This window comes from Phyllobates terribilis, unplaced genomic scaffold (genome assembly GCF_046119375.1).
Source record: "Phyllobates terribilis strain yellow unplaced genomic scaffold, ASM4611937v1 Scaffold_4__5_contigs__length_816908805, whole genome shotgun sequence".
Classification (NCBI taxonomy): Eukaryota; Metazoa; Chordata; class Amphibia; order Anura; family Dendrobatidae; genus Phyllobates; species Phyllobates terribilis.
The window spans coordinates 342,294,953-342,314,989 of NW_027362764.1; positions in this window are offsets into that span (position 1 = coordinate 342,294,953).

Here is a 20,037-nt window from a genome sequence, read left to right on the forward strand (position 1 = left end):
CTCAATCCAAAAATCAATGCAAATTTCCATTGGCTCTATAGGAAACTTATTGGTAAGTAAATGAAAAAGAACTCTCTGAGGACTAGAACTCATGAACTCCTGTTTAAAAGACAGGGGCATTAACCCACTAAGCCATTGGAACATCACAAGTGCAAAGTGATGTCAAGAAGGGCAGTGAACATTGAATCAATATTGGTAAGTTCAAAAATAAATCCATTGGTTTCACTATGTTATTCTTAATGCCAATCTTTGCAACGCATCATGACGTATTGTTCTTGATGAACACGTAATACAGATTCTATATCTCACAACTGCATTATCTCAATCCCAAAATCAATGCAAATTTGCATTGGCTCCATAGGAAGCTTATTAGTAAGTAAATGTAAAAACTCTCTGAGAATTAGAACTCATGAACTCCTGTTTATAAGACAGGCGCAATAACCAAGTAAGCCACTGGAACATCACAAGTGCAAAAGGTTGTCAAGAAGGGCAATGACCAATGAATCACTATTAGGTAAGTTCAAAAAGAAATCCATTGGTTTCACTATGTTATTCTTAATGCCAATCTTTGCAGCGCATCATGACGTATTGTTCTTGATGAACACGTAATACAGATTCTATATCTCAAAATCAATGCAAATTTCCATTGCTCCATAGGAAGCTTATTAGTAAGTAAATGAAAAAGATTCTCCAAGGATTAGAACTCATGAAATCCTTTTTACAAGACAGGAGCATTAACCCAGTAAGCCACAGCAACATCACAGGTGCAAATTTATGTCAAGAAGGGCAGTGACCAATGAATCACTATTAGGTAAGTTCAAATAGAAATCCATTGGTTTTACTATGTTATTCTTAATGCCAATCTAAACAGCTTGTAATGACATATTTTTCTTTATGAACACTTAGTACAGATTCTATCTCACAATTGCAATATCTCAATCCAAAAATCAATGCAAATTTCCATTGGCTCTATAGGAAACTTATTGGTAAGTAAATGAAAAAGAGCTCTCTGAGGACTATAATTCATGAACTCCCGTTTAAAAGACAGGGGCATTAACCCACTAAGCCATTGGAACATCGCAAGTGCAAAGAAATGTCAAGAAGGGCAGCGAACATTGAATCACTATTAGATAAGTTCAAATAGAAATCCATTGGTTTTACTATGTTATTCTTAATGCCAATCTAAACAGCTTGTAATGACATATTGTTCTTTATGAATACTTAGTACAGATTCTATCTCACAATTGCACTATCTCAATCCAAAAATCAATGCAAATTTCCATTGGCTCTATAGGAAACTTATTGGTAAGTAAATGAAAAAGAGCTCTCTGAGAACTAGAACTCATGAACTCCTGTTTAAAAGACAGGGGCATTAACCCACTAAGCCATTGGAACATCACAAGTGCAAAGTGATGTCAAGAAGGGCAGTGAACATTGAATCAATATTGGTAAGTTCAAAAAGAAATCCATTGGTTTCACTATGTTATTCTTAATGCCAATCTTTGCAGCGCATCATGACGTATTGTTCTTGATGAACACGTAATACAGATTCTATATCTCACAACTGCATTATCTCAATCCCAAAATCAATGCAAATTTACATTGGCTCCATAGGAAGCTTATCAGTAAGTAAATGAAAAAGACTCTCCAAGGATTAGAACTCATGAAATCCTTTTTACAAGAAAGGTGAATTAACCCAGTAAGTCACAGCAACATCACAGGTGAAAATTTATGTCAAGAAGGGCAGTGACCAATGAATCACTATTAGGTAAGTTCAAATAGAAATCCATTGGTTTTACTATGTTATTCTTAATGCCAATCTAAACAGCTTGTAATGACATATTGTTCTTTATGAATACTTAGTACAGATTCTATCTCACAATTGCACTATCTCAATCCAAAAATCAATGCAAATTTCCATTGGCTCTATAGGAAACTTATTGGTAAGTAAATGAAAAAGAGCTCTCTGAGGACTAGAACTCATGAACTCCTGTTTAAAAGACAGGGGCATTAACCCACTAAGCCATTGGAACATCACAAGTGCAAAGCGATGTCAAGAAGGGCAGTGAACATTGAATCAATATTGGTAAGTTCAAAAAGAAATCCATTGGTTTCACTATGTTATTCTTAATGCCAATCTTTGCAGCGCATCATGACGTATTGTTCTTGATGAACACGTAATACAGATTCTATATCTCACAACTGCATTATCTCAATCCCAAAATCAATGCAAATTTACATTGGCTCCATAGGAAGCTTATCAGTAAGTAAATGAAAAAGACTCTCCAAGGATTAGAACTCATGAAATCCTTTTTACAAGACAGGTGCATTTACCCAGTAAGCCACAGCAACATCACAGGTGCAAATTTATGTCAAGAAGGGCAGTGACCAATGAATCACTATTAGGTAAGTTCAAAAAGAAATCCATTGGTTTTACTATGCTATTCTTAATGCCAATCTAAACAGCTTGTAATGACATATTGTTCTTTATGAACACTTAGTACAGATTCTATCTCACAATTGCACTATCTCAATCCCAAAATCAATGGAAATTTCCATTGGCTCTATAGGAAACTTATTGGTAAGTAAATGAAAAAGATCTCTCTGAGGACTAGAACTCATGAACTCCTGTTTAAAAGAGAGGGGCATTAACCCACTAAGCCATTGGAACATCACAAGTGCAAAGTGATGTCAAGAAGGGCAGTGAACATTGAATCAATATTGGTAAGTTCAAAAAGAAATCCATTCGTTTCACTATGTTATTCTTAATGCCAATCTTTGCAGCGCATCATGACGTATTGTTCTTGATGAACACGTAATACAGATTCTATATCTCACAACTGCATTATCTCAATCCCAAAATCAATGCAAATTTACATTGGCTCCATAGGAAGCTTATCAGTAAGTAAATGAAAAAGACTCTCCAAGGATTAGAACTCATGAAATCCTTTTTACAAGAAAGGTGCATTAACCCAGTAAGTCACAGCAACATCACAGGTGGAAATTTATGTCAAGAAGGGCAGTGACCAATGAATCACTATTAGGTAAGTTCAAATAGAAATCCATTGGTTTTACTATGTTATTCTTAATGCCAATCTAAACAGCTTGTAATGACATATTGTTCTTTATGAATACTTAGTACAGATTCTATCTCACAATTGCACTATCTCAATCCAAAAATCAATGCAAATTTCCATTGGCTCTATAGGAAACTTATTGGTAAGTAAATGAAAAAGAGCTCTCTGAGGACTAGAACTCATGAATTCCTGTTCAAAAGACAGGGGCATTAACCCACTAAGCCATTGGAACATCACAAGTGCAAAGCGATGTCAAGAAGGGCAGTGAACATTGAATCAATATTGGTAAGTTCAAAAATAAATCCATTGGTTTCACTATGTTATTCTTAATGCCAATCTTTGCAACGCATCATGACGTATTGTTCTTGATGAACACGTAATACAGATTCTATATCTCACAACTGCATTATCTCAATCCCAAAATCAATGCAAATTTGCATTGGCTCCATAGGAAGCTTATTAGTAAGTAAATGTAAAAACTCTCTGAGAATTAGAACTCATGAACTCCTGTTTATAAGACAGGCGCAATAACCAAGTAAGCCACTGGAACATCACAAGTGCAAAAGGTTGTCAAGAAGGGCAATGACCAATGAATCACTATTAGGTAAGTTCAAAAAGAAATCCATTGGTTTCACTATGTTATTCTTAATGCCAATCTTTGCAGCGCATCATGACGTATTGTTCTTGATGAACACGTAATACAGATTCTATATCTCAAAATCAATGCAAATTTCCATTGCTCCATAGGAAGCTTATTAGTAAGTAAATGAAAAAGATTCTCCAAGGATTAGAACTCATGAAATCCTTTTTACAAGACAGGAGCATTAACCCAGTAAGCCACAGCAACATCACAGGTGCAAATTTATGTCAAGAAGGGCACTGACCAATGAATCACTATTAGGTAAGTTCAAATAGAAATCCATTGGTTTTACTATGTTATTCTTAATGCCAATCTAAACAGCTTGTAATGACATATTTTTCTTTATGAACACTTAGTACAGATTCTATCTCACAATTGCAATATCTCAATCCAAAAATCAATGCAAATTTCCATTGGCTCTATAGGAAACTTATTGGTAAGTAAATGAAAAAGAGCTCTCTGAGGACTATAATTCATGAACTCCCGTTTAAAAGACAGGGGCATTAACCCACTAAGCCATTGGAACATCGCAAGTGCAAAGAAATGTCAAGAAGGGCAGCGAACATTGAATCACTATTAGATAAGTTCAAATAGAAATCCATTGGTTTTACTATGTTATTCTTAATGCCAATCTAAACAGCTTGTAATGACATATTGTTCTTTATGAATACTTAGTACAGATTCTATCTCACAATTGCACTATCTCAATCCAAAAATCAATGCAAATTTCCATTGGCTCTATAGGAAACTTATTGGTAAGTAAATGAAAAAGAGCTCTCTGAGAACTAGAACTCATGAACTCCTGTTTAAAAGACAGGGGCATTAACCCACTAAGCCATTGGAACATCACAAGTGCAAAGTGATGTCAAGAAGGGCAGTGAACATTGAATCAATATTGGTAAGTTCAAAAAGAAATCCATTGGTTTCACTATGTTATTCTTAATGCCAATCTTTGCAGCGCATCATGACGTATTGTTCTTGATGAACACGTAATACAGATTCTATATCTCACAACTGCATTATCTCAATCCCAAAATCAATGCAAATTTACATTGGCTCCATAGGAAGCTTATCAGTAAGTAAATGAAAAAGACTCTCCAAGGATTAGAACTCATGAAATCCTTTTTACAAGAAAGGTGCATTAACCCAGTAAGTCACAGCAACATCACAGGTGAAAATTTATGTCAAGAAGGGCAGTGACCAATGAATCACTATTAGGTAAGTTCAAATAGAAATCCATTGGTTTTACTATGTTATTCTTAATGCCAATCTAAACAGCTTGTAATGACATATTGTTCTTTATGAATACTTAGTACAGATTCTATCTCACAATTGCACTATCTCAATCCAAAAATCAATGCAAATTTCCATTGGCTCTATAGGAAACTTATTGGTAAGTAAATGAAAAAGAGCTCTCTGAGGACTAGAACTCATGAACTCCTGTTTAAAAGACAGGGGCATTAACCCACTAAGCCATTGGAACATCACAAGTGCAAAGCGATGTCAAGAAGGGCAGTGAACATTGAATCAATATTGGTAAGTTCAAAAAGAAATCCATTGGTTTCACTATGTTATTCTTAATGCCAATCTTTGCAGCGCATCATGACGTATTGTTCTTGATGAACACGTAATACAGATTCTATATCTCACAACTGCATTATCTCAATCCCAAAATCAATGCAAATTTACATTGGCTCCATAGGAAGCTTATCAGTAAGTAAATGAAAAAGACTCTCCAAGGATTAGAACTCATGAAATCCTTTTTACAAGACAGGTGCATTTACCCAGTAAGCCACAGCAACATCACAGGTGCAAATTTATGTCAAGAAGGGCAGTGACCAATGAATCACTATTAGGTAAGTTCAAAAAGAAATCCATTGGTTTTACTATGCTATTCTTAATGCCAATCTAAACAGCTTGTAATGACATATTGTTCTTTATGAACACTTAGTACAGATTCTATCTCACAATTGCACTATCTCAATCCCAAAATCAATGGAAATTTCCATTGGCTCTATAGGAAACTTATTGGTAAGTAAATGAAAAAGATCTCTCTGAGGACTAGAACTCATGAACTCCTGTTTAAAAGACAGGAGCATTAACCCACTAAGCCATTGGAACATCACAAGTGCAAAGTGATGTCAAGAAGGGCAGTGAACATTGAATCAATATTGGTAAGTTCAAAAAGAAATCCATTCGTTTCACTATGTTATTCTTAATGCCAATCTTTGCAGCGCATCATGACGTATTGTTCTTGATGAACACGTAATACAGATTCTATATCTCACAACTGCATTATCTCAATCCCAAAATCAATGCAAATTTACATTGGCTCCATAGGAAGCTTATTAGTAAGTAAATGAAAAAACTCTCTGAGAATTAGAACTCATGAACTCCTGTTTATAAGACAGGCGCAATAACCAAGTAAGCCACTGGAACATCACAAGTGCAAAAGGTTGTCAAGAAGGGCAATGACCAATGAATCACTATTAGGTAAGTTCAAAAAGAAATCCATTGGTTTCACTATGTTATTCTTAATGCCAATCTTTGCAGCGCATCATGACGTATTGTTCTTGATGAACACGTAATACAGATTCTATATCTCAAAATCAATGCAAATTTCCATTGCTCCATAGGAAGCTTATTAGTAAGTAAATGAAAAAGACTCTCCAAGGATTAGAACTCATGAAATCGTTTTTACAAGACAGGAGCATTAACCCAGTAAGCCACAGCAACATCACAGGTGCAAATTTATGTCAAGAAGGGCAGTGACCAATGAATCACTATTAGGTAAGTTCAAATAGAAATCCATTGGTTTTACTATGTTATTCTTAATGCCAATCTAAACAGCTTGTAATGACATATTGTTCTTTATGAACACTTAGTACAGATTCTATCTCACAATTGCAATATCTCAATCCAAAAATCAATGCAAATTTCCATTGGCTCTATAGGAAACTTATTGGTAAGTAAATGAAAAAGAGCTCTCTGAGGACTAGAATTCATGAACTCCTGTTTAAAAGACAGGGGCATTAAACCACTAAGCCATTGGAACATCACAAGTGCTAAGTGATGTCAAGAAGCGCAGCGAACATTGAATCACTATTAGATAAGTTCAAAAAGAAATCCATTCGTTTCACTATGTTATTCTTAATGCCAATCTTTGCAGCGCATCATGACGTATTGTTCTTGATGAACACGTAATACAGATTCTACATCTCACAATTGCACTTTCTCAATCCCAAAATCAATGCAAATTTACATTGGCTCCATAGGAAGCTTATTAGTAAGTAAATGAAAAAGACTCTCCAAGGATTAGAACTCATGAAATCCTTTTTACAAGACAGGTGCATTACCCAGTAAGTCACAGCAACATCACAGGTGCAGATTTATGTCAAGAAGGGCAGTGACCAATGAATCACTATTAGGTAAGTTCAAATAGAAATCCATTGGTTTTACTATGTTATTCTTAATGCCAATCTAAACAGCTTGTAATGACATATTGTTCTTTATGAACACTTAGTACAGATTCTATCTCACAATTGCAATATCTCAATCCAAAAATCAATGCAAATTTCCATTGGCTCTATAGGAAACTTATTGGTAAGTAAATGAAAAAGATCTCTCTGAGGACTAGAACTCATGAACTCCTGTTTAAAAGACAGGGGCATTAACCCACTAAGCCATTGGAACATCACAAGTGCAAAGTGATGTCAAGAAGGGCAGTGAACATTGAATCAATATTGGTAAGTTCAAAAAGAAATCCATTCGTTTCACTATGTTATTCTTAATGCCAATCTTTGCAGCGCATCATGACGTATTGTTCTTGATGAACACGTAATACAGATTCTATATCTCACAACTGCATTATCTCAATCCCAAAATCAATGCAAATTTACATTGGCTCCATAGGAAGCTTATCAGTAAGTAAATGAAAAAGACTCTCCAAGGATTAGAACTCATGAAATCCTTTTTACAAGACAGGTGCATTAACCCAGTAAGCCACAGCAACATCACAGGTGCAAATTTATGTCAAGAAGGGCAGTGACCAATGAATCACTATTAGGTAAGTTCAAATAGAAATCCATTGGTTTTACTATGCTATTCTTAATGCCAATCTAAACAGCTTGTAATGACATATTGTTCTTTATGAACACTTAGTACAGATTCTATCTCACAATTGCACTATCTCAATCCCAAAATCAATGGAAATTTCCATTGGCTCTATAGGAAACTTATTGGTAAGTAAATGAAAAAGAGCTCTCTGAGGACTAGAACTCATGAACTCCTGTTTAAAAGACAGGGGCATTAACCCACTAAGCCATTGGAACATCACAAGTGCAAAGTGATGTCAAGAAGGGCAGTGAACATTGAATCACTATTGGTAAGTTCAAAAAGAAATCCATTGGTTTCACGATGTTATTCTTAATGCCAATCTTTGCAGCGCATCATGACGTATTGTTCTTGATGAACACGTAATACAGATTCTATATCTCACAATTGCACTATCTCAAGCCCAAAATCAGTGCAAATTTCCATTGGCTCTATAGGAAGCTTATTAGTAAGTAAATGAAAAAACTCTCTGAGAATTAGAACTCATGAACTCCTGTTTATAAGACAGGCGCAATAACCAAGTAAGCCACTGGAACATCACAAGTGCAAAAGGTTGTCAAGAAGGGCAATGACCAACGAATCACTATTAGGTAAGTTCAAAAAGAAATCCATTGGTTTCACTATGTTATTCTTAATGCCAATCTTTGCAGCGCATCATGACGTATTGTTCTTGATGAACACGTAATACAGATTCTATATCTCAAAATCAATGCAAATTTCCATTGCTCCATAGGAAGCTTATTAGTAAGTAAATGAAAAAGACCCTCCAAGGATTAGAACTCATGAAATCCTTTTTACAAGACAGGAGCATTAACCCAGTAAGCCACAGCAACATCACAGGTGCAAATTTATGTCAAGAAGGGCAGTGACCAATGAATCACTATTAGGTAAGTTCAAATAGAAATCCATTGGTTTTACTATGTTATTCTTAATGCCAATCTAAACAGCTTGTAATGACATATTGTTCTTTATGAACACTTAGTACAGATTCTATCTCACAATTGCAATATCTCAATCCAAAAATCAATGCAAATTTCCATTGGCTCTATAGGAAACTTATTGGTAAGTAAATGAAAAAGAGCTCTCTGAGGACTAGAATTCATGAACTCCCGTTCAAAAGACAGGGGCAATAACCCACTAAGCCATTAGAACATCACAAGTGCAAAGTAATGTCAAGAAGGGCAGCGAACATTGAATCACTATTAGATAAGTTCAAAAAGAAATCCATTGGTTTCACTATGTTATTCATAATGCCAATCTTTGCAGCGCATCATGACGTATTGCTCTTGATGAACACGTAATACAGATTCTATATCTCACAATTGCACTATCTCAAGCCCAAAATCAATGCAAATTTCCATTGGCTCTATAGGAAGCTTATTAGTAAGTAAATGAAAAAACTCTCTGAGAATCAGAACTCATGAACTCCTGTTTAAAAGACAGGCGCAATAACCAAGTAAGCCACTGGAACATCACAAATGCAAAAGGTTGTCAAGAAGGGCAATGACCAATGAATCACTATTAGGTAAGTTCAAAAAGAAATCCATTGGTTTCACTATGTTATTCTTAATGCCAATCTTTGCAGCGCATCATGACGTATTGTCCTTGATGACCACGTAATACAGATTCTATATCTCACAATTGCACTTTCTCAATCCCAAAATCAATGCAAATTTACATTGGCTCCATAGGAAGCCTATTAGTAAGTAAATGAAAAAGACTCTTCAAGGATTAGAACTCATGAAATCCTTTTTACAAGACAGGTGCATTAACCCAGTAAGTCACAGCAACATCACAGGTGCAGATTTATGTCAAGAAGGGCAGTGACCAATGAATCACTATTAGGTAAGTTCAAATAGAAATCCATTGGTTTTACTATGTTATTCTTAATGCCAATCTTTGCAGCGCATCATGACGTATTGTTCTTGATGAACACGTAATACAGATTCTATATCTCAAAATCAATGCAAATTTCCATTGCTCCATAGGAAGCTGATTAGTAAGTAAATGAAAAAGACTCTCCAAGGATTAGAACTCATGAAATCCTTTTTACAAAACAGGAGCATTAAACCAGTAAGCCACAGCAACATCACAGGTGCAAAATTATGTCAAGAAGGGCAGTGACCAATGAAACACTATTAGGTAAGTTCAAATAGAAATCCATTGGTTTTACTATGTTATTCTTAATGCCAATCTAAACAGCTTGTAATGACATATTGTTCTTTATGAATACTTAGTACAGATTCTATCTCACAATTGCACTATCTCAATCCAAAAATCAATGCAAATTTCCATTGGCTCTATAGGAAACTTATTGGTAAGTAAATGAAAAAGAGCTCTCTGAGGACTAGAACTCATGAACTCCTGTTTAAAAGACAGGGGCATTAAACCACTAAGCCATTGGAACATCACAAGTGCTAAGTGATGTCAAGAAGGGCAGCGAACATTGAATCACTATTAGATAAGTTCAAAAAGAAATCCATTGGTTTCACTATGTTATTCTTAATGCCAATCTTTGCAGCGCATCATGACGTATTGTTCTTGATGAACACGTAATACAGATTCTATATCTCACAATTGCACTATCTCAATCCCAAAATCAATACAAATTTACATTGGCTCCATAGGAAGCTTATTAGTAAGTAAATGAAAAAGACTCTCCAAGTATTAGAACTTATGAAATCCTTTTTACAAGACAGGTGCATTAACCCAGTAAGTCACAGCAACATCACAGGTGCAAATTTATGTCAAGAAGGGCAGTGACCAATGAATCACTATTAGGTAAGTTCAAATAGAAATCCATTGGTTTTACTATGTTATTCTTAATGCCAATCTAAACAGCTTGTAATGACATATTGTTCTTTATGAACACTTAGTACAGATTCTATCTCACAATTGCACTATCTCCATCCCAAAATCAATGGAAATTTCCATTGGCTCTATAGGAAACTTATTGGTAAGTAAATGAAAAAGAGCTCTCTGAGGACTAGAACTCATGAACTCCTGTTTAAAAGACAGGGTCATTAACCCACTAAGCCAATGGAACATCACAAGTGCAAAGTGATGTCAAGAAGGGCAGTGAACATTGAATCACTATTGGTAAGTTCAAAAAGAAATCCATTGGTTTCACTATGTTATTCTTAATGCCAATCTTTGCAGAGCATCATGACGTATTGTTCTTGATGAACACGTAATACAGATTCTATATCTCACAATTGCACTATCTCAAGCCCAAAATCAATGCAAATTTCCATTGGCTCTATAGGAAGCTTATTAGTAAGTAAATGAAAAAACTCTCTGAGAATTAGAACTCATGAACTCCTGTTTATAAGACAGGCGCAATAACCAAGTAAGCCACTGGAACATCACAAGTGCAAAAGGTTGTCAAGAAGGGCAATGACCAATGAATCACTATTAGGTAAGTTCAAAAAGAAATCCATTGGTTTCACTATGTTATTCTTAATGCCAATCTTTGCAGCGCATCATCACGTATTGTTCTTGATGAACACGTAATACAGATTCTATATCTCAAAATCAATGCAAATTTCCATTGCTCCATAGGAAGCTTATTAGTAAGTAAATGAAAAAGACTCTCCAAGGATTAGAACTCATGAAATCCTTTTTACAAGACAGGAGCATTAACCCAGTAAGCCACAGCAACATCACAGGTGCAAATTTATGTCAAGAAGGGCAGTGACCAATGAATCACTATTAGGTAAGTTCAAATAGAAATCCATTGGTTTTACTATGTTATTCTTAATGCCAATCTAAACAGCTTGTAATGACATATTGTTCTTTATGAACACTTAGTACAGATTCTATCTCACAATTGCAATATCTCAATCCAAAAATCAATGCAAATTTCCATTGGCTCTATAGGAAACTTATTGGTAAGTAAATGAAAAAGAGCTCTCTGAGGACTAGAATTCATGAACTCCCGTTTAAAAGACAGGGGCATTAACCCACTAAGCCATTGGAACATCACAAGTGCAAAGTAATGTCAAGAAGGGCAGCGAACATTGAATCACTATTAGATAAGTTCAAAAAGAAATCCATTGGTTTCACTATGTTATTCTTAATGCCAATCTTTGCAGCGCATCATGACGTATTGCTCTTGATGAACACGTAATACAGATTCTATATCTCACAATTGCACTATCTCAATCCCAAAATCAATGCAAATTTACATTGGCTCCATAGGAAGCTTATTAGTAAGTAAATGAAAAAGACTCTCCAAGTATTAGAACTCATGAAATCCTTTTTACAAGAAAGGTGCATTAACCCAGTAAGTCACAGCAACATCACAGGTGCAAATTTATGTCAAGAAGGGCAGTGACCAATGAATCACTATTAGGTAAGTTCAAATAGAAGTCCATTGGTTTTACTATGTTATTCTTAATGCCAATCTAAACAGCTTGTAATGACATATTGTTCTTTATGAACACTTAGTACAGATTCTATCTCACAATTGCACTATCTCAATCCCAAAATCAATGGAAATTTCCATTGGCTCTATAGGAAACTTATTGGTAAGTAAATGAAAAAGAGCTCTCTGAGGACTTGAACTCATGAACTCCTGTTTAAAAGACAGGGGCATTAACCCACTAAGCCATTGGAACATCACAAGTGCTTTGTGATGTCAAGAAGGGCAGCGAACATTGAATCACTATTGGTAAGTTCAAAAAGAAATCCATTGGTTTCACTATGTTATTCTTAATGCCAATCTTTGCAGCGCATCATGACGTATTGTTCTTGATGAACACGTAATACAGATTCTATATCTCACAATTGCACTATCTCAAGCCCAAAATCAATGCAAATTTCCATTGACTCTATAGGAAGCTTATTAGTAAGTAAATGAAAAAACTCTCTGAGAATCAGAACTCATGAACTCCTGTTTATAAGACAGGCGCAATAACCAAGTAAGCCACTGGAACATCACAAGTGCAAAAGGTTGTCAAGAAGGGCAATGACCAATGAATCACTATTAGGTAAGTTCAAAAAGAAATCCATTGGTTTCACTATGTTATTCTTAATGCCAATCTTTGCAGCGCATCATGACGTATTGTTCTTGATGAACACGTAATACAGATTCTATATCTCAAAATCAATGCAAATTTCCATTGCTCCATAGGAAGCTTATTAGTAAGTAAATGAAAAAGACTCTCCAAGGATTAGAACTCATGAAATCCTTTTTACAAGACAGGAGCATTAACCCAGTAAGCCACAGCAACATCACAGGTGCAAATTTATGTCAAGAAGGGCAGTGACCAATGAATCACTATTAGGTAAGTTCAAATAGAAATCCATTGGTTTTACTATGTTATTCTTAATGCCAATCTAAACAGCTTGTAATGACATATTGTTCTTTATGAACACTTAGTACAGATTCTATCTCACAATTGCAATATCTCAATCCAAAAATCAATGCAAATTTCCATTGGCTCTATAGGAAACTTATTGGTAAGTAAATGAAAAAGAGCTCTCTGAGGACTAGAATTCATGAACTCCCGTTTAAAAGACAGGGGCATTAACCCACTAAGCCATTGGATCATTACAAGTGCAAAGTGATGTCAAGAAGGGCAGTGAACATTGAATCAATATTGGTAAGTTCAAAAAGAAATCCATTAGTTTCACTATGTTATTCTTAATGCCAATCTTTGCAGCGCATCATGACGTATTGTTCTTGATGAACACGTAATACAGATTCTATATCTCACAACTGCATTATCTCAATCCCAAAATCAATGCAAATTTACATTGGCTCCATAGGAAGCTTATCAGTAAGTAAATGAAAAAGACTCTCCAAGGATTAGAACTCATGAAATCCTTTTTACAAGACAGGTGCATTAACCCAGTAAGCCACAGCAACATCACAGGTGCAAATTTATGTCAAGAAGGGCAGTGACCAATGAATCACTATTAGGTAAGTTCAAAAAGAAATCCATTGGTTTTACTATGCTATTCTTAATGCCAATCTAAACAGCTTGTAATGACATATTGTTCTTTATGAACACTTAGTACAGATTCTATCTCACAATTGCACTATCTCAAGCCCAAAATCAATGCAAATTTCCATTGTCTCTATAGGAAACTTATTAGTAAGTAAATGAAAAAACTCTCTGAGAATCAGAACTCATGAACTCCTGTTTATAAGACAGGCGCAATAACCAAGTAAGCCGCTGGAACATCACAAGTGCAAAGTGATGTCAAGAAGGGCAGTGAACATTGAATCAATATTGGTAAGTTCAAAAATAAATCCATTGGTTTCATTATGTTATTCTTAATGCCAATCTTTGCAGCGCATCATGACGTATTGTTCTTGATAAACACGTAATACAGATTCTATATCTCACAATTGCACTATCTCAAGCCCAAAATCAATGCAAATTTCCATTGGCTCTATAGGAAGCTTATTAGTAAGTAAATGAAAAAACTCTCTGAGAATCAGAACTCATGAACTCCTGTTTATAAGACAGGCGCAATAACCAAGTAAGCCACTGGAACATCACAAGTGCAAAAGGTTGTCAAGAAGGGCAATGACCAATGAATCACTATTAGGTAAGTTCAAAAAGAAATCCATTGGTTTCACTATGTTATTCTTAATGCCAATCTTTGCAGCGCATCATGACGTATTGTTCTTGATGAACACGTAATACAGATTCTATATCTCAAAATCAATGCAAATTTCCATTGCTCCATAGGAAGCTTATTAGTAAGTAAATGAAAAAGACTCTCCAAGGATTAGAACTCATGAAATCCTTTTTACAAAACAGGAGCATTAACCCAGTAAGACACAGCAACATCACAGGTGCAAATTTATGTCAAGAAGGGCAGTGACCAATGAATCACTATTAGGTAAGTTCAAATAGAAATCCATTGGTTTTACTATGTTATTCTTAATGCCAATCTAAACAGCTTGTAATGACATATTGTTCTTTATGAACACTTAGTACAGATTCTATCTCACAATTGCAATATCTCAATCCAAAAATCAATGCAAATTTCCATTGGCTCTATAGGAAACTTATTGGTAAGTAAATGAAAAAGAGCTCTCTGAGGACTAGAATTCATGAACTCCTGTTTAAAAGACAGGGGCATTAACCCACTAAGCCATTGGAACATCACAAGTGCTTTGTGATGTCAAGAAGGGCAGCGAACATTGAATCACTATTAGATAAGTTCAAAAAGAAATCCATTGGTTTCACTATGTTATTCTTAATGCCAATCTTTGCAGCGCATCATGACGTATTGTTCTTGATGAACACGTAATACAGATTCTATATCTCACAATTGCACTATCTCAATCAAAAAATCAATGCAAATTTCCATTGGCTCTATAGGAAACTTATTGGTAAGTAAATGAAAAAGAACTCTATGAGGACTAGAACTCATGAACTCCTGTTTAAAAGACAGGGGCAATAACCCACTAAGCCATTTGAACATCACAAATGCAAAGTGATGTCAAGAAGGGCAGTGAACATTGAATCAATATTGGTAAGTTCAAAAAGAAATCCATTGGTTTCACTAAATTATTCTTAATGCCAATCTTTGCAGCGCATCATGACGTATTGTTCTTGATGAACACGTAATACAGATTCTATATCTCAAAACTGCATTATCTCAATCCCAAAATCAATGCAAATTTACATTGGCTCCATAGGAAGCTTATTAGTAAGTAAAAGAAAAAGACTCTCCAAGGATTAGAACTCACGAAATCCTTTTTACAAGACAGGTGCATTAACCCAGTAAGCCACAGCAACATCACAGGTGGAAATTTATGTCAAGAAGGGCAGTGACCAATGAATCACTATTAGATAAGTTCAAAAAGAAATCCATTGGTTTCACTATGTTATTCTTAATGCCAATCTTTGCAGCGCATCATGACGTATTGTTCTTGATGAACACGTAATACAGATTCTATATCTCACAATTGCACTATCTCAATCCCAAAATCAATGCAAATTTACATTGGCTCCATAGGAAGCTTATTAGTAAGTAAATGAAAAAGGCTCTCCAAGTATTAGAACTCATGAAATCCTTTTTACAAGACAGGTGCATTAACCCAGTAAGCCACAGCAACATCACAGGTGCAAATTTATGTCAAGAAGGGCAGTGACCAATGAATCACTATTAGGTAAGTTCAAAAAGAAATCCATTGGTTTTACTATGCTAATCTTAATTCCAATCTAAACAGCTTGTAATGACATATTGTTCTTTATGAACACTTAGTACAGATTCTATCTCACAATTGCACTATCTCAATCCCAAAATCAATGGAAATTTCCATTGGCTCTATAGGAAACTTATTGGTAAGTAAATGAAAAAGAGTTCTCTGAGGACTAGAACTCATGAACTCCTGTTTAAAAGATAGGGGCATTAACACACTAAGCCATTGGAACATCACAAGTGCAAAGTGATGTCAAGAAGGGCAGTGAACATTGAATCAATATTGGTAAGTTCAAAAAGAAATCCATTGATTTCACTATGTTATTCTTAATGCCAATCTTTGCAGCGCATCATGACGTATTGTTCTTGATGAACACGTAATACAGATTCTATATCTCACAACTGCATTATCTCAATCCCAAAATCAATGCAAATTTACATTGGCTCCATAGGAAGCTTATCAGTAAGTAAATGAAAAAGACTCTCCAAGGATTAGAACTCATGAAATCCTTTTTACAAGACAGGTGCATTAACCCAGTAAGCCACAGCAACATCACAGGTGTTAGTTTATGTCAAGAAGGGCAGTGACCAATGAATCACTATTAGGTAAGTTCAAAAAGAAATTCATTGGTTTTACTATGCTATTCTTAATGCCAATCTAAACAGCTTGTAATGACATATTGTACTTTATGAACACTTAGTACAGATTCTATCTCACAATTGCACTATCTCAATCCCAAAATCAATGGAAATTTCCATTGGCTCTATAGGAAACTTATTGGTAAGTAAATGAAAAAGAGCTCTCTGAGGACTAGAACTCATGAACTCCTGTTTAAAAGACAGGGGCATTAACCCACTAAGCCATTGGAACATCACAAGTGCAAAGTGATGTCAAGAAGGGCAGTGAACATTGAATCACTATTGGTAAGTTCAAAAAGAAATCCATTGGTTTCACTATGTTATTCTTAATGCCAATCTTTGCAGCGCATCATGACGTATTGTTCTTGATGAACACGTAATACAGATTCTATATCTCACAATTGCACTATCTCAAGCCCAAAATCAATGCAAATTTCCATTGGCTCTATAGGAAGCTTATTAGTAAGTAAATGAAAAAAATCTCTGAGAATTAGAACTCATGAACTCCTGTTTATAAGACAGGCACAATAACCAAGTAAGCCACTGGAACATCACAAGTGCAAAAGGTTGTCAAGAAGGGCAATGACCAATGAATCACTATTAGGTAAGTTCAAAAAGAAATCCATTGGTTTCACTATGTTATTCTTAATGCCAATCTTTGCAGCGCATCATGACGTATTGTTCTTGATGAACACGTAATACAGATTCTATATCTCAAAATCAATGCAAATTTCCATTGCTCCATAGGAAGCTTATTAGTAAGTAAATGAAAAATACTCTCCAAGGATTAGAACTCGTGAAATCCTTTTTACAAGACAGGAGCATTAACCCAGTAAGCCACAGCAACATCACAGGTGCAAATTTATGTTAAGAAGGGCAGTGACCAATGAATCACTATTAGGTAAGTTCAAATAGAAATCCATTGGTTTTACTATGTTATTCTTAATGCCAATCTAAACAGCTTGTAATGACATATTGTTCTTTATGAACACTTAGTACAGATTCTATCTCACAATTGCACTATCTCAATCCCAAAATCAATGCAAATTTCCATTGGCTCTATAGGAAACTTATTGGTAAGTAAATGAAAAAGAGCTCTCTGAGGACTAGAATTCATGAACTCCTGTTTAAAAGACAGGGGCATTAACCCACTAAGCCATTGGAACATCACAAGTGCAAAGTGATGTCAAGAAGGGCAGTGAACATTGAATCACTATTGGTAAGTTCAAAAAGAAATCCATTGGTTTCACTATGTTATTCTTAATGCCAATCTTTGCAGCGCATCATGACGTATTGTTCTTGATGAACACGTAATACAGATTCTATATCTCACAATTGCACTATCTCAATCCCAAAATCAATGCAAATTTACATTGGCTCCATAGGAAGCTTATTAGTAAGTAAATGAAAAAGGCTCTCCAAGTATTAGAACTCATGAAATCCTTTTTACAAGACAGGTGCATTAACCCAGTAAGCCACAGCAACATCACAGGTGCAAATTTATGTCAAGAAGGGCAGTGACCAATGAATCACTATTAGGTAAGTTCAAAAAGAAATCCATTGGTTTTACTATGCTAATCTTAATTCCAATCTAAACAGCTTGTAATGACATATTGTTCTTTATGAACACTTAGTACAGATTCTATCTCACAATTGCACTATCTCAATCCCAAAATCAATGGAAATTTCCATTGGCTCTATAGGAAACTTATTGGTAAGTAAATGAAAAAGAGTTCTCTGAGGACTAGAACTCATGAACTCCTGTTTAAAAGATAGGGGCATTAACACACTAAGCCATTGGAACATCACAAGTGCAAAGTGATGTCAAGAAGGGCAGTGAACATTGAATCAATATTGGTAAGTTCAAAAAGAAATCCATTGATTTCACTATGTTATTCTTAATGCCAATCTTTGCAGCGCATCATGACGTATTGTTCTTGATGAACACGTAATACAGATTCTATATCTCACAACTGCATTATCTCAATCCCAAAATCAATGCAAATTTACATTGGCTCCATAGGAAGCTTATCAGTAAGTAAATGAAAAAGACTCTCCAAGGATTAGAACTCATGAAATCCTTTTTACAAGACAGGTGCATTAACCCAGTAAGCCACAGCAACATCACAGGTGTTAGTTTATGTCAAGAAGGGCAGTGACCAATGAATCACTATTAGGTAAGTTCAAAAAGAAATTCATTGGTTTTACTATGCTATTCTTAATGCCAATCTAAACAGCTTGTAATGACATATTGTACTTTATGAACACTTAGTACAGATTCTATCTCACAATTGCACTATCTCAATCCCAAAATCAATGGAAATTTCCATTGGCTCTATAGGAAACTTATTGGTAAGTAAATGAAAAAGAGCTCTCTGAGGACTAGAACTCATGAACTCCTGTTTAAAAGACAGGGGCATTAACCCACTAAGCCATTGGAACATCACAAGTGCAAAGTGATGTCAAGAAGGGCAGTGAACATTGAATCACTATTGGTAAGTTCAAAAAGAAATCCATTGGTTTCACTATGTTATTCTTAATGCCAATCTTTGCAGCGCATCATGACGTATTGTTCTTGATGAACACGTAATACAGATTCTATATCTCACAATTGCACTATCTCAAGCCCAAAATCAATGCAAATTTCCATTGGCTCTATAGGAAGCTTATTAGTAAGTAAATGAAAAAAATCTCTGAGAATTAGAACTCATGAACTCCTGTTTATAAGACAGGCACAATAACCAAGTAAGCCACTGGAACATCACAAGTGCAAAAGGTTGTCAAGAAGGGCAATGACCAATGAATCACTATTAGGTAAGTTCAAAAAGAAATCCATTGGTTTCACTATGTTATTCTTAATGCCAATCTTTGCAGCGCATCATGACGTATTGTTCTTGATGAACACGTAATACAGATTCTATATCTCACAATTGCACTATCTCAATCCCAAAATCAATGCAAATTTACATTGGCTCCATAAGAACCTTATTAGTAAGTAAATGAAAAAGACTCTCCAAGGATTAGAACTCATGAAATCCTTTTTACAAGACAGGTGCATTAACCCAGTAAGCCACAGCAACATCACAAGTGCAAATTTATGTCAAGAAGGGCAGTGACCAATGAATCACTATTAGGTAAGTTCAAAAAGAAATCCATTGGTTTTACTATGCTATTCTTAATGCCAATCTAAACAGCTTGTAATGACATATTGTTCTTTATGAACACTTAGTACAGATTCTATCTCACAATTGCACTATCTCAATCCCAAAATCAATGCAAATTTCCATTGGCTCTATAGGAAACTTATTGGTAAGTAAATGAAAAAGAGCTCTCTGAGAACTAGAACTCATGAACTCCTGTTTAATAGACAGGCGCAATAACCAAGTAAGCCACTGGAAC